At 39.9% G+C, this 16208-nt stretch overlaps 1 protein-coding gene across 6 annotated transcripts in view; it reads left to right on the top strand.

Annotated features, from left to right (window-relative positions):
• Nucleotides 1-15967, top strand: part of LOC143775363 (uncharacterized) — a 119055-nt gene extending 103088 nt beyond the window's left edge. For all 6 annotated transcript variants that reach the window (XM_077263408.1, XM_077263406.1, XM_077263404.1 and 3 more), the window contains one exon: nt 15149-15967. The gene's annotated coding sequence lies outside the window, so the exon portion shown is untranslated. The remainder of the gene's footprint in view (nt 1-15148) is intronic.
• The last annotated feature ends 241 nt before the right edge of the window (nt 15968-16208 follow it).

The raw sequence follows: 16208 nt of genomic DNA on the forward strand, positions 1-16208 counted from the left end.
GCTTCAAGATTGCCTGAAAACACTTATTATTGGAACACACTCCAACCCTTCACGCAACCACCTGCCTCCCGTTAGAGGCAAATATTTGACATTTTCATTCATCATTCCAGAGCAATCCATTTTTTGCTCTCCAGTCCCTATGTTTTCATGCATAGTTCAGCCGATTGGTCTTGTTTCCATTTCAAAGCTATGATTTTTTGGCCTCAAATCTTCCATGAAGGCTACAACTGACTAGACGTGTCCAAATAGTAGATGAGCATAGCTAGTTCCACCTGAATGATGCCAGTTCTATGTTGACATCACTGTTGGACATCTTATTTCAAAGGGTAGAAAGCATAAGGTATCTTTCATCTGCTGCACTAATTTTCATTGGCTGACTATTGCATCTATGATCCTCAATGTTGACTATTTTTTGGCTCTCCTTTTAAAGAGCTTGAACGGCACAGCTTTAAACCCCAGTCTGTATTTATACCTTTGCCTGGGAAAGACCTTGCTGATGCAGTATAACTACCTTGTGACTTGTTTCTTTGCTCAGTCTTGCCATGATGTATGACCTGAACCATGAAACTGTCTTCCACAAACCTCACCTTTGTAGCAGAGTTTGGCTGTTCTTCACCCAGTTTTAAGCCTTCTACACATTATTTCTGCTTTAGTTAATGACTGTGCTGTAACCTAGATATGAAAATGACGATCATATCACCTGATTAATATGATGACTTACGCATACAGCTGGCTCTAATTGATGCTGCTATGAATGCAAAGGGTGGTCACTCCAAATATTGATTTGATTTAGATTTCTTTTTGTTCATTCACTTTGCATTTTGTTAATTGCTAAAAATAATCTATTAACATAACCGATCTCATTTTGAAAGTATCATTACTTTGCTTCATTTTTTCCGCACCTGCCTAAAACTTTTTCACAGCATTGTGCATACATTTATTTTGACTGTTTTTCAGCAGCCGCAAGGCTGTGCCTTAATTCTGAAGCCTGACATTGGATTATGAATATTTTTGAGTTCTATATTATGCATGAACACTAATAACAGGTTAGCAGAAGTTGAATCTGTCCTTTTTTATGATACATTAGAAGCAATGAGAAGTGGGAAGACAGCGAGAGAGACTAGACGATGAGATACGCTCACTGGCTTACCACTAAATAAAAGTACATGTCTAAACAACTAATTAAATCCGAGAGGTATAGGTGTGTGAGTCCATTCACCAGACTCACATACTGAGAAAGGGTGGATACAAATCTGCTTTGAAGCTGACAGCAAGCCTTATATTGACTCAACTTTAAAACAAGGATTAGCAACTCCTATGCCTGGGAGGCATGCGATCAACCCCACACAGGCACATGGCAGATACTTTCACTATGCTTTATTAGTACACTTGCCACAGTATTACTCTTGTATTTTTTTCTTACATTTAGAGACCTGGGTGCTTATCTCCCAGTGTTAACTGGGGCAATCCGTAGGCAATTAGGTAATTGTTGGCTGTCACTCAAGATATCCAGTTAGAATACTTCACCTTCCCTTTCTGGAACTGTGCAAATACCAGATCAAAGAAACCAATTAACCTTTTATCAGATTCTTACATTAATAATTGTTTTTAACCACTACTTAAAATGGATCTGTTTCACAAAGCAAACTACACACATTACTAAACAGTCTCTTAAAACTGATGAAGCAGCTGTATTTACTTTGATAATTCATGTCAGAGTGCCTACATAATCCATTATGAAAGTTTACTCAATCCCCATCCACCCAGCCTGATGGACAGCTCCACAGTGTCTCTCCTACTCCTGAAATCTCCCACTGCTCAGTACAATCTGCCACTGTCAGTCCGGATGTGAAGACTGAATACACTTGGACTCGGGAGAACTCTCATCCTATAGCTGGACTCATGAAATGCTTATCATAATATCAGGATTATTGAGTAATGTGACATTCTTCTATCTCGAGAATGGGGCATAGGTGCATACATACAGTCAGGAATTGGGAGGTGGCAACAAATGCGTGACTCATTTTTACTACCGCAGCGACAAAAATGTCTGAGTAAGCACTATTGACAATTTTTGGGAGTTCAAATAAAAATGCGACTACCCAGCTTCTCCGATCCCAAGAGTTAGTGTTGCACCAAGTGCTGAAAAAGTTCATTTTAGCCATGATAGAAGTGTAAATTGCATCACAGCTACCTGCATATTGGGCCATTTAGCTGAACACATTTCAAATTGTCCATGCTGAATTTTATTTGCCTCCAAAAGCATTTACAATGGCACATGAGCATCAGAACTGAACCGTGAAGCAATGGAAGAAAGTTGTTTGGTCTGATAAATCAAATTTTTTTTCAACATCATATGAAGAAATGTGTGAGTGTTGCCTGAAAAAATGGCACTGGATGCACTATGGGAAGAAGGCAGTGTGGGGCTCTGGAGGGAAACATTGGATTCTGGCATTCCTGTGGATGTTACTTTAACACATATCACCTACCTAAATATTGTGAACGGACCAACAAAGGGCACATTACGATCACCGATCGCTAAACCTTTACCGATTGGTGATTGTCTTAGTACCTGTTTACACAGGCAGACCAAAGTAAACAATCCCTAGTTGATCGCTGAGCGCACATAGGCTGTCATTAGAGATAAGCAGAACCTTTGAAATTCAAATTCACCAGCTTCTACGAATTTTCCCTAAAAATTTGATTTGCGATGAATTAATTACATGAATCTAAATACTGGAAATCTTGTAATTGCTCAGAAAATATTGTATAAGATATGATAATCCAAAAGATGTCATAGCTGCCAAGCATTATGAGGAGGGTCGCGTGGCAAGGCAAGACGACGTCAGTCTGCTTTCTCATGCTTCAGCAGTGCGGGAAATGACGCCGAGCAATTTATCTTTACATATTGTGATTCGAATGTCAAAATGAAACGCAAATTTTAGGACATTCAACTTGAACTCTATCTTCCACAGATTGATCTACTCATCTCTAGCTGCCATTGTTCTCAGCAGAGCAAGACTTGTTTACAAATGATGATGTGCTGCCCAGGACGATCATTTCTACATTGCACAAACAGTCATTTCACCTAATGAATGACCGTTTTTTTCTTTTATTGGGTGATCAGCTGCCTGTTTACATGAAAAAAACATTTTTACCGATTATCTTGCAGCGTAATTGCAGTTTAAGTAAATCCCTTCATGGTAACAATATTCCCTTATGGCAGTCGCCTCTTTCAGCAGGACTATGCACCCTCCAGGAATGGTTTGAGTAACATGAGAAAGTGTTCAAGGTGTTGGCTTCTCTAAATCCCCTACATTTCAATCTAATCATATGTTGTATCATGTGTTGGAAAAACCTATGGAGACTCAACCTTGCAAAAGATCCACTGCTAGCGTCATGGCAGTAGAAGCCACAGAAAGTTTGTAAAGTTCATACCTCAATGAATCAGAGATTATTGATTTATCGGTGCTATAGCGCATGTAGTAGGCAGTAGTAGGTACTTATTTTTTAATGCTTTTTCTAGAAATAACTTTTTTCAATTAGCTGCCACTATGTTATAAAAATAAGCTCAGGTGTTCCTCATCCTCCCCAGGTCTAGCGCTTCATCCATATCTTAGCCCTATTGCAGCATTAGACCTTGGGAGCATGAGTAGCACCTGAGCAGATTCATTTTCCTTAGCAGAAGAAGTTGGGTAAGGAAAAGTTATTCCTGGAAAAACCATGCAATATTATGGTTGATTAGTGACTATAACATTTACTGCAGAATGGTATTGAAATTATAAAGGTATTCATTACCATTAAAATAAAATAATAATGAAAGCATGTGATGTAAAATTGTTTACAGAGTAGTTCCAGTGTCATAGAGTTTGAATAAGAAAAAAAAAAAATTATCCTGAATTCATCCCAAGTATTCTAAGGTTATAGATGAGCAGAGTGATTCGACCACAGGAGTGCTCCTGGCTGGTAACTATCCTGGAAAGCGCAGTTGTCCCCTTATAGGGCCATGCATGACAAAGAGAGCATATGGCCGTAGACAATTTTGCCATGCAGCAATCCATGTTAGGGAAAATTGATTATTATAAAGTCATGTTCACATGATGTTCATCTGCATTGCCCCCAATAATTTATTTAAAACATGGTGTGACAAAGTCACTGGCAAAGTACCAGAGGGGAGATATGTTTCACTGACGCTAGTAGCTTCAGTGATTTGAAACTCAGAAGTTTGTTACAGCACACTAAGTGTTGAGATGGGTTAAGCAGCCTCTTTTAAAGGGCTGGGTTTTTGAGAGCAATCATAGAGCAGATGGGAGGTTGTCCACCTTATCTCCACCACAGGGTGTGGTGTGGGTTTTAAATAGTCAGCCTCCTGAGGCATTCAGTGTTCAGTGTGTCTGGAGAGGCTAACTCCAGAGAAGTGTTCGTTTTTGTGCTAACCTGAACCGTGTGTTTTGCTAACCCAGAGTGGGCGAAACCCTTCAACCGCAAGGACTGTGCTTTGTGTTACCATTTTATTTAGTTTTCCTGCTTTTTCCTAAAGGGCCATGTATATTTTTACTTCTCCATGGTTTATGCCACATATATAATAAATGAGTGAAGGGCTTAAAGAGGCAATGTTCCCGTGTCTACCTCTGTGCACAGCTGCGTGAGCCGATCTACCACAATGGTATGTTACAAAAAGTGTTTACTGCTACAAATCCAGAAGACCTTCATGTTAGAAAAATTACTATCTGTAATTACTATCTGTACTATCTAAAAACATTGCACATGATAGTATTTCAATCTATGGTCAAATTTACTGGGTAAATGTAAATGCAGAAAACTAGTTACATTAGGAGAGGACCTTACACAAGCTTGGCAGTTTTAGGTACAGCAATAGCAAATATATGTCCTCGAATTTGTGTACCGATTACGGAACATATTCAGATACAGGGACTTGTTGGTTTATTAGGTGATAACACACATTGAGTTTGGAAAAAGGGACCATGGGGAGCTATCCACAGCAGATGCAATATTTTAAATGGTACTCAAAGATGGACGTTAGAAAATGAGATCTCAATTAAACAGTGGTAATTCTTATTAGGAGTTTACTGTAGATGCAAAGAATAAGGATTTTGTGATGATCTTCTAATACAGCTAGGGATAAAATGATATGCCAGATCAGCCAAAAATATACTTTTGCGATCATGCTAGAAATTTGTTATTGCTGGAACTACAAGTGATACTATCGCATGCTGCTTACGAAGATTTTATGTTACAGGGGACCTGTCACCAGTTTTTTCACTTACAAACTATGCGCATCACCTTTCAGATCATAAGAATGGGGTTCCGGCAACCCCTTTGTATCCTCAGACGTGTCCCTGCATACCTCAGAAAAAGTGATTTATACTTGTCCCGTGCTGTATATAAATAGCTCGGTCCGGTCCGATGGGTGTTTCCAGATTATGATCAGCGCTGCCTCGGTTCCTTCAAACTCTGCCTCTTCTAAATACATGTAAGTGGATGACATCTTTCCGTCATCCATGTGGTGCTCGAAGTTTCATGCCTGTGCATTGGAATCACCGCCTATTCAATAGGGCTGTAAACACATTAATGAATCGGACCCTTGATATTTACCCTTCTATTCTGTTTGCATATGGATGTGCAGCTACTTTTCTTGTAAAAAAGAGTGGCAGTGGACCCACATTCTCTCAATATTTGAAGGGCCTAAACTCTGAAGGATAACTCTACTTGATGTGTTATGCTGTTTCTATTACTTCCATTAAAGGGAACCTGTCATAAAATAGTACTATTAACCTGCAGATATGGGGTTAATCTGGAGGTTAATAACAGTCTGACACTGTGTGCCATCGGCACTGAGAGCCCCCCTGCTGGGAGAAATGCTGAGCCTGCTGTTAGGGTACCGTCACACATTGAAATTTCCATCGCTACGACGTTACGATTCGTGACGTTCTAGCGATATCGTTACGATATCGCAGTGTCTGACACGCAGCAGCGATCAGGGATCCTGCGGAGAATCGTACGTCGTAGCAGATCGTATGGAACTTTCTTTCGTCGCTTGATCACCCGCTGACATCGCTGGATCGTTGTGTGTGACAGCGATCCAGCGATGTCTTCGCTTGTAACCAGGGTAAACATCGGGTAACTAAGCGCAGGGCCGCGCTTAGTAACCCGATGTTTACCCTGGTTACCAGCGTAAACGTAAAAAAACAAACCGTACATGCTCACCCGTCGGTGTCCTTCAGGTCCCTTGCCGTCTGCTTCCTGCTCTGAGTGCCGGCCGGAAAGTGAGAGCAGATCACAGCGGTGCTGCGATCTGCTCTCACTGTACGGCTGCACTCAGAGCAGGAAGCAGACGGCAAGGGACCTGAAGGACACCGACGGGTGAGTATGTACTGTTTGTTTTTTTACGTTTACGCTGGTAACCAGGGTAAACATCGGGTTACTAAGCGCGGCCCTGCGCTTAGTTACCCGATGTTTACCCTGGTTACCCGGGGACTTCGGCATCGCTCCAGCGCCGTGATTGCAACGTGTGACCGCAGTCTACGACGCTGGAGCGATATTCATACGATCGCTGCGACGTCACGGATCGTGCCGTCGCAGCGATGAAAATTTCAATGTGTGACGGTACCCTAAGTCAGTGCCAGAGTCACAGTTGCAGCCCCCACTTACTAGGTACAGAGCGGTGACTGAAACAATGCCATTGCCACCTCTATGACTGAAAGCTGAACACTGCTGGGAGTGAATAAAGTTTATTTCCTCCTGGTAGCGGGGCTCTCAGCGTTGGTGACGCATGGTGTCAGAACGCTATTAACCTGCAGATATGGGGTTAATCTAGAGGTTAATAACTGAGAGCCCCGCTGCCGGGAGAAATACTGAGCCTGCTGTAAGTCAGTGCCAGAGTCACGGTTGCAGCTGCCGCTCACTACGCACAGAGAAGTGACTGAAACCTTGCCGTTACCGCCCATACGACTGGAAGCTGAACACTGCTGGGGTTGAATAAAGTTTATTTCCTCCTGGTAGCGGGGCTCTCAGCGTTGGTGATGCATGGTGTCAGAACGCTATTAACCTGCAGATATGGGGTTAATCTAGAGGTTAATAACTGAGAGCCCCGCTGCCGGGAGAAATACTGAGCCTGCTGTAAGTCATTGCCAGAGTCACGGTTGCAGCTGCCGCTCACTACGCACAGAGAAGTGACTGAAACCTTGCCGTTACCGCCCATACGACTGGAAGCTGAACACTGCTGGGGTTGAATAAAGTTTATTTCCTCCTGGTAGCGGGGCTCTCAGCGTTGGTGATGCATGGTGTCAGAACGCTATTAACCTGCAGATATGGGGTTAATCTAGAGGTTAATAACTGAGAGCCCCGCTGCCGGGAGAAATACTGAGCCTGCTGTAAGTCATTGCCAGAGTCACGGTTGCAGCTGCCGCTCACTACGCACAGAGAAGTGACTGAAACCTTGCCGTTACCGCCCATATGACTGGAAGCTGAACACTGCTGGGGTTGAATAAAGTTTATTTCCTCCTGGCAATGGGGCTCTCAGTGCAGGCAATTCTTGGTGTCAGAACTCTATTAACCTGCAGATTAACCCTATATCTGCAGGTTAATAGCGTTATTTTTCATGACAGATTCACTTAACTTCTACGCGTTTTGGACAATTTCTGTAACCACACATCGATGGCACATAGAGATGTTCCCGTCTCTGGCATGAATGCCTGAAGTGAAAATAACAATTTAATGTAATATCTTTCAGATTATAAAGAATTGCACATATCATTCCCTTAAAATCTAAATGCCATGTTTAATGTACACACTATAGGTATAAGTCAATTGACCTTCTCCCTCTGCTTTTGAAGTGCCCAGATTTAGTGCTCTCAAAAACTTGAAGAATATTGACAATGGCTTGCCAGTTTTATCCTTAGATGACATTTGTGCCAGCAGTCTGATCCCTACTCTACAAATGCTTTCTTTCCAAGATGAGAACGTTACATTTGTCTCAGTACTTCTATTGCTGCATTGTTCTATTTGTGAACGCTCGTGAAATAATGTAAATTAGAAATGTGCTTCCTTTGACTACCTGGCACTGCACCCACTGATCTGAACGCATTTTTTGCCTTCTGTTTGCCTGTGCTTAACAAAGGCGTTATATCTCCTGTCATATTTACCGTAGTGTTAGTTTCAAGTGCTCAGATTTGTTGACTTAGATGTCAGTACCCACTTATACCATTCAATTCTTCCTTCTAAACAGTGCATAGAATACAGACTAGAACCTGCCTGTGGAAGATCAAGGTCAACAGCCATCCATATAAAAGAAAAATGAACAAATGGAAGCATTGCAGGTCTTTACAAGATTTATACCTCCTAGATTACTTTTACAGTTCACTGAAAGAGGATTTGTTTAAAAGTAGAGAGAAAAAAAGAACAGGTTTTCAATGTTTTTTTGTCTCCCATATAACACCTAGTGCATTATACAAGGAAAAAAAAAGCCCGGACCCCTGAATAGGGCTGAATAGGGGATAATGAAACATTACACCGTAATAAACACTGGGGTTATAGTCTTATCCAAGACAGGTCTAGTCTAGTTTTCATTTGCCCCCCCCAGCTTGGTGTTTTAAATGAAAATATCATACTTAACGTCGCCAGAGACATATGTACTTGTTCAACTATACATTAGTTTTTACAATGTTTTGTAATTCACCCTTTTCAAAAGCCACTTTGAAATTGGAAGAAGAAATAATTGCAATATTGCAAAAAATGAAATAGTTATTTGTGACACATGGCTCACATGATATCAACATTTTCTTGTACAGAGATGCCATCACTCACATCTTTTTACCGTGCTCATACTGGTATTTCGCTATCTCATACATGCGCTAAGACCTAACTCAAAGGGATCCCACCACTTGTTCTGTGCCTTCCAGACAGCCATAATGCTGATTTTCTAGCATTTCCCTGAATTTCTATCATGACCCTGAATTTCCTGTTAGGTTTATTATTATGAACCAAAACTACAATTAAGGTGGTCAGAAGCCCTATGCCTTTGCAGGAACAGTCCGGTCAAAGACACAATTTGCCATCCACGTTTGTGGCTTGACTGTTCTATGGTAAGGGGCCGCCCATATGACTGAAACAGGGGAATTAGTATTAGCCTCCTGACCACATGAAAAGTTGCTTTGGGAGTAAAGCTATCCTTGAGAGGGACATCAGGAACAGCCTGTACTTACCCTCCTCAACCCAAAATGACGTCTCTGCTGCTGCTCTGGTGATTGTTGCAAAGGTGACTCTAATTTAATGTCAGCAGAGCTGCAGCCAATCGCTAGGCTCAGCTGAGATGCAGGGTTTGAAAAGCCGGCCCTACAAACTCATAAGACAGACAAATATGTCAATTTCACACAATAATGGCGAAGGGGAAATGTGAGGGTTACCATCCTCTCTTACAGACCAGGTTTAGCCTTTTACAAGGGTCATTGGTGATATTTCGTTGAGCATCCTGATCTACATTTACTGAAAACAGAGTTATCAAGCATCGGAAAATTAGAACACCTTCCATTTTTACCTACGTCCAGGAGGCGTAACTAGAATTGGTGTAGGGGTTGCATTCGAACCTGGACCTTGGAGCCTAGGAAGCCCAAAAGGACCATGTGACCCATATGAAAACACCATTACTATTAAAGACTTGCAATACTTGGGCTTTGCATTGGGGGTCAACAATAGTCCAATGATAATTTTATTTGCATCATTGACCAATTGTGCTGAACTCGGAAGGACCTCCCACCAGGTCCAAGAACAAAATAGAAGTTCAGGAAAACAGCAAAGTCTTGAGCTGTTTGAACCTTTTCTCTCTGAGCTTGATAAGGGCAAATTATGGCCAAAATGTTGCCTGCTGTGTCTTCCTGTTTTTGTTATGGAATAAAGAACAAGTTCAAGAATTTGCCGTTATGGGGGCCTCAGCTTTCCTGAAACTCTTTGTGGGCCAACATGCCGATGTCTATACATATCAGTGTGCACCTCTGATAAAAATAATACATTGTATTCTCTTTTGTGATCTATTTTGTATATTTAGCAATAACCTGAGCTGATTGCTATGTTGTATGTGTTGCATGTTGCTTGCCATGTAAAACAATTATATTCTGTATTTTGTGTATTTATTTTACGCTGTGTATAGTGTATTCTGAGATTCTGAGTGACATGTCCCCAGCCCTGTCATCGCTGGATCAACTTGCCTGGATTTCAGAATTGTAGAACACGCCTAATATGATAACAGACAAGCTGAATACCTATGTGCAAAAATCCTCAGGTTATCAGAATTTTCCTCGCTCACCTCCCGCACACATTCTTAATGGCTGTCTTGATTGAAAGACTTCCTCTCTCACTTTTATTTTGCTGCTTAATTGAATGGGATCGCCAGGTTTACACATGCAGCCATATAAATTACAACGGCAATCATGTTTTATTTATGGGCCATTGTCAACAAACATGAGATACGTTCTGAAGAATTAAACATCCTTTACTTGGCGCCATGAAGTAAATTGCTTTCTTAGTATGTAAACTGTACAGGCAAAATGCATTCTATTAAAACAGCCTCATATCTCATCTCTTCCATTCTGTGCTGACAATGTGCTCAGTGGCTCATTGAAAATTCTAGCAGATATCAGCAATCTAACAGGGATATCTGGAAATCATGGAGCTTACACAACTGAGGCTTAGGTCATTTGTAATGGTTTTAGTATTACACAATTGTAATTCATATTTAACCATATCACCAACCATCGCATACATTCTATCCAAACTTTAATAGAATTAAGTACGCTATCAGCTAATATAATCCCAACCATAAATGGGGCTTCAAATTGTAAATTATTAGTGTGTGGATGGCTCTCAATCACATTTAGGCTAGGGATTAAAATGGAGATAAAATTAAATACTGATTCAATTTATCTTGTGATAAATTTTGTAACTAAATACACATATATATTCTCAACGGTGGTATTGCGGAGACCATGTGGGAAATATAATAATAATAATTGTATAGGGTAGTGTCCCCAAGTGGTTTCCCTTTTCAAGGTAGACTTTCTCAAACTAATATATTTTAACAGCAAAAAGGGAACCTGACAGCTGAAAAATGCTGCCCGATTGATGGGCATCATATATCAGACATTGCCTGATAATCGGACTTTTTGGGTTACAGAGTTCCAGAGTATAGGTGATGCCTGGGAGAAGTCTTTGAGATGATTGCATGAAGAACGTATAAGTGTAGAGGAGAGAAGAAGGTCTTGAGAGGACTGGAGATTACGTATGGGAAGGTAACAGGAGATTAGTTCGAAGATATATGGAGGAGATGAATTATGGATGGCTTTGTAGGTCAATGCTAATAGTTTGAACTGGATACGTTGGGGAATTGGGAGCCAATGAAGGTATTTGCAGATTAGAGAAGTGGAGGAATAGTGAGGTGAGAGGTGGATCAGTCATGCTGCAGAATTAAGGATGGATCAGAGAGGGGTGTGAGAGCATTAGCATGAAGGCCACAAAGGAGGATATTGCAGTAGTTGAGGCTGGAGATGTTCAGGGCATGCACTAATTTTTTGTAGATTCATGGTTGAGGAAAAGACGGATTCTGGAAATATTTTTGAGTTGTAGGCAGCAAGAAGTGGCAAGAACTTGGATATGCAGTTTCAAGGACAGTACAGAATCGAGGGTTACTCTGAGGCAGCGGACTTCTGGTACAGGGGAAAGTGTGATATCACTCATTGTGAGAAGCTAGTATTGTATATAGACCAAACTTAATGAAATGTCAGGTATAGCAAAAATTAGATAGAAAATGTAACTTTTAATTGTTAAGTTTAAAAATAATTTAAAGACAAGCAAGATATAAACACTCAAGGTGCAAAGTGCCAAGTAAATGGACATAAACAATGAAATTGCTGGTATGGACTGAACTAGGAGTCAAGTGGGAGCCGGGTCCACACCCTATAGTAAATAAAAAATATAGGGGGGGAATCAATGGCCCACAGGTTATACAATCACTTCGATCAGAAAGAAAGACCCACAGCTTATACAATTACCTCTGTCAGACATAAATAAATAAGATTACCCTTTATAGATGATATGACATAAAACCTAAATGCACCCAGCCAATGTATTATATAGGTCAACCATTCAAACCCAGGGCCAAATAACATATAGAGGTATAGTCAAATAATGCCTGAGAGAGTCTGATAAGCAGTGGACCCTAAACCAGCAAAAAAAATGCAGTACTATTAAAATGTGGGGTTCTAATCAGTAGTTAAGTATCACAAATAGTAGTGATTATACAGGTATGAATTCACCCTACTTTGTACCTTGAGTGTTTGTATCTTGTTATTTTTAAAATTAACAATTAAAAGTTACATTTTAAACCTAATTTTTGCTGTAACTATTACTTATTGTGGTAGATAGATCAAGTAGGGGAGTTAGGTGAGATAGAGGAAAGATGATTAGTTAAATTTTATCCACATTGAGCTGTAGGAAGTGTGATGAGAAGGAGGAGGGTATGGCTGATAGACACTCATGAATTTTGGGCAGTAGTGAGGTGACATATGGGCCAGACAGGTCAATAAAGAGGGAAACAGTAGAGGAGAGGCAGCGTTGGACCTTGGGAGGGTGAGGCCTGATGTCAACGCTATAGTTTGTTAACAAAGAGGTAAACGGTAACGGAGAGGTAGTGCTTGAACTGGGGAGGGTGAGTAATGGGGATGAAAAACTTGTTCCCAAAAATCCCCTTAAAATGTGTTATTAGGTCTGTATAACAGAAGCGAAACATGAAGTTTACGGCTTCCAATGCAAAATCTCCAACTGTAATGGGACTTTAACAGTACTGATATTCTCATATGGCCCAAAGGGACCTTTTGGGAGCTCACAAGTTTTAGAGTCCTAGAGCCGCTGTAACCCCTATAGTTATACACCTTTTACTGGTGTGATCAGTGGGATGCAGCTAACAATAGGCTGCTGAAGGTCTACCTAAACTCGGCACAGTCCAGTGAAAATTGTCACTTGAATAGAGCAGATTTCTAGTGTTTTTGGGATAGTTGTGCATAGGTTTCATAACTTCCCTGTTTTTATTGTACCCTGGGTTATGTTCAATTAAAGGATGCCAATTGTGCAAATAAAAAAGGAGCCAACTCTCTAAAAAGGTGCAGGGCTAATCCTAGAAAATAGAAGTTGGATAGAAAATAACACAATGTGCAGTATAAAGTAAAATGTATGACTGTTTGAAAATCTTCCTATGGGATGTAGAAGTGTTGGCAGAAATTAGTGGTGTTGGGAGTGTAGTAGCGTCTTCCTTGCTCTATGGAGAAAACATGCAATTAGACAATTTCTGTAAGATTATGGACACTTTTAATTGGCCACAAACTCTTGGTCATATTTTTTTTACAGTCACTTATTATGGATAAATGTATAATACGATAATATACAATATGAAGTTGATATGCACTGTACATGTCGACAGAACCACAGCTGGAATTGTTTTTAAAAAGCTACTAAAATTGTCAACAGTTTAAAACAATTATTCACAATTTGTGTCTTTGTAGCTGTTTTCTTCTAGAACAGACATTAGTCAGATACGTATAGATTTTACAGGTGCTTCTCACAAAATTAGAATATCATCAAAAAAGTTAATTTATTTCAGTTCTTCAATACAAAAAGTGAAACTCATATATTATATAGAGTCATTACAAACAGAGTGATCTATTTCAAGTGTTTATTTCTGTTAATGTTGATGATTATGGCTTACAGCCAATGAAAACCCAAAAGTCATTATCTCAGTAATTAGAATACTTAATAACACCAGCTTGAAAAATAATTTTAAAATCTGAAATGTTGGCCTACTGAAATGTATGTTCAGTAAATGCACTCAATACTTGGTCGGGGGTCTTTTTGCATCAATTACTGCATCAATGCAGAGTGGCATGGAGGCAATCAGCCTGTGGCACTGATGAGGTGTTATGGAAGCTCAGGTTGCTTTGATGGTAGCCTTCAGCTCATCTGCATTGTTGAGTCTGGTGTCTCTCAACTTCCTCTTTACAATACCCCATAGATTCTCTATAGGGTTAAGGTCAGGCGAGTTTGCTGGCCAATCAAACACACTGATACTGTTATTTGTAAACCAGGTATTGGCACTTTTAGCAGTGTGGACAGGAGCCAAGTCCTGCTGGAGAATGAAATTTCCATCTCCAAAAAGCTTGTTGGCAGAGGGAGGGATAAAGTGCTCTAAAATTTCCTGGAAGACGGCTGCCCTGTCTTTGGTCCTGATAAAACACAGTGGACCTACACCAGCAGATGACATGGCTCCCCAAATCATCACTGATTGTGGATACTTCACACTAGACCTCCAGCAGCTTGGATTGTGGCCTCTCCACTCTTCCTCCAGACACTGGGATCTTGATTTCCAATTGAAAAGTAAAATTTACTTTTATCTGGAAACAACACCTTGGACCACTGAGCAACAGTCCAGTTCTTTTTCTCCTTGGCCCAGGTAATACGCTTCCGGTGTTGTCTATTGGTCATGAGTGGCTTGACACAAGGAATGTGACACTTCCACTCAACTTTCCATTAATATGCTTGGATACAGCACTCTGTGAGAAGTCAGCTTCTTTAGCAATGAATGACCTTTTGTGGCTTACCCTCCTTGTGGAGTGTATCAATGACTGCCTTCTGGACATCTGTCAAGTCAGCAGTCTTCCCCATGATTGTGGAGCCTACTGAAACAGACTAAGGGACTTTTTTTAAATTCTTAGGAAGCCTTTGTAGGTGTTTTTGTTAATTATTCTAATTTACTGAGATAATGACTTATTATGGGTTTTCATTGGCTGTAAGCCATAATCATCAACATTAACAGAAATAAACACTTGAAATAGATCACTCTCTTTGTAAAGACTCTGCATAATATATGAGTTTCACTTTTTGTATTGAAGAACAGAAATAAATTAACTTTTTGTTGATATTCTAATTTTGTGAGAAGCAAATAGAAAATATCTTCTACTTTCGATATTACACTTGTAAGCTGTAATGTAAGACATTAGAGGCATGGATACAATTCTGAAGGATGCAACTTGTGAAATTTTATTTATTGTTGTATGATGATTCAACAATGTTTTTTATTTTTTTCCAGGCAACGAGAAAATACATTTGGCTTATTGAAATCTGGAAATTATGCTTGAATTATGTTCCAGTTCTTTCATCGTTTGCAGACAAATCAAATGCAGATGGTGCATTATATTTCCTGCCCTCTCTGTCAACCGCCTTAGATGCTGCATGCTATAATTAGTTAAATGCTTTACAAATCCGCAATGTTATTGTGCGTACTATGGAAGTGATCGTGGTCTCATTATGACCCCAGGCAGGTACAGCATAAACTTACTTTCTATGTAATAGGCTCACAGATGGATGTGTGTACCTGACTGTTGCTTCTCAGAAGAACTATATCCTCTTTTATATCCACCTTCAAGGATAAATTTTACAACCATTATTTATGGCTACGATCACAAATAGCATAAATGCAGTGTTTTTCCTGCAGATTTTTATCTGCCTGTTCTACATATGTCAGCACCAAAATGCATAAAAACAAATTCTTTAATTATCCCTTTGTTGTTATTTCTTTTTGCTGATTTTTCCTCTCTATTTGATATGTTTTGGTGCTGATTTTAAGCATCATTTTTAACACTTTTTTTTAAGCACAAAAAAAACTTTGATTCTGCCCGTTAATATGCAACTGCATTTTTTTACACTTTTTTTTCCTAAGAAGCCTACAAGATCAAACCCACGAAAAACTGGACAGTTCAACAGAGTCTTTAAATGCACACTTGTCATGAATATTCACAAAATCACATCCATTTTGCTTGAACAATTAAATGATGCAGATTTTCAGCAAGAATTTTTTTTCGCTTCATGGGAACATGGACTAATTTTTTCTAGTGCTTATAAAATAAAACACATGGCCTTGATTAAAGATCTCCTATTGTGTTGTGTACTCAGATTAATGAGTCTCCATGATTATAGATTACAAATAAAATGTGTGAATGTATAGTGCCCTATATATGCTACCTGACTGTTAGATCATTAAAAAGTCATTGTAAAATGTAAAGAAAAATAAAAAAAAAATTAAAATGTGCACATTTAGTGCTGAATAAATCAGAGCGAGATCGGAACTGAGTACACGGACTGGCCGGCGG

This window comes from Ranitomeya variabilis, chromosome 5 (assembly GCF_051348905.1).
Source record: "Ranitomeya variabilis isolate aRanVar5 chromosome 5, aRanVar5.hap1, whole genome shotgun sequence".
Taxonomy (NCBI): domain Eukaryota; kingdom Metazoa; phylum Chordata; class Amphibia; order Anura; family Dendrobatidae; genus Ranitomeya; species Ranitomeya variabilis.